The following is a 209-nucleotide window of genomic DNA, read 5'->3' on the forward strand; positions in this document are numbered from 1 at the left end:
TATTTCTCCTTCATATCTAAAGGAGAGCTTAGCTGGATACATTATATCTGGATGGTAGTTCCTTTCATTTAATAGTTTGAATATTTGATTCAACTTGTTTATGGATGGGGAGGTTTGTGCTGAGAATCTGATGATAATCTAATGGGTTTTCCTTTATAGGTTACCATCTTCATTTCCCTGGCTGCCCTGAGAATTCTCTTTGTCATTGA

The sequence above is a fragment of the Pteropus alecto genome, unplaced genomic scaffold (genome assembly GCF_000325575.1).
Source record: "Pteropus alecto unplaced genomic scaffold, ASM32557v1 scaffold144, whole genome shotgun sequence".
NCBI lineage: Eukaryota > Metazoa > Chordata > Mammalia > Chiroptera > Pteropodidae > Pteropus > Pteropus alecto.